The sequence below is a fragment of the Rana temporaria genome, chromosome 4, assembly GCF_905171775.1.
Source record: "Rana temporaria chromosome 4, aRanTem1.1, whole genome shotgun sequence".
Taxonomy (NCBI): domain Eukaryota; kingdom Metazoa; phylum Chordata; class Amphibia; order Anura; family Ranidae; genus Rana; species Rana temporaria.
The window spans coordinates 25533592-25534142 of NC_053492.1; positions in this window are offsets into that span (position 1 = coordinate 25533592).

The window sequence follows — 551 nt, forward strand, 5'->3', positions numbered from 1 at the left end:
TAAATTTACGACGTTGTATCTACTGATACGCCGGCGTAACTGTACCTGGATCCACCTATATCAGCGGAATGTTAAGTCTAAACATTGTATCAATTTGACTTTTACATCAAAGGAATACGAGTATGTAAATTAGGAACGTTTAACTGCTTGTGGACCGACGTACGACGATATACGTCGACAGAATGGCACGGCTGGACACAAGGGCGTACATGTACGTCCCCTTTAAGAACCAAGCCGTGGGTCGCGAGTGCGCGCTCACGACCCGGTCCAAAGCTCCGTGACTGCGCACATAGGCGCTCCTGATCCTGCCCCTTCTCTCCTGTCATACGCTGATAACATGACTTTTACCCCCAGACCTCATTTAGATTTGGGCTCATCCTTCTACCAAGCTAAACCATGGGTCCCCCTGTTGACCTAATGGGGGCCAGACCCATTCAGAGCTGTCTCTTCTCACTCTGTTCTAAGTAGCTTTTTCTGCAGTACATCTTACAGATGTGCCACTTCACAGGCAGGTTTAGGGCATCTTGTGAATGTTATTTAAAGGAATTGGG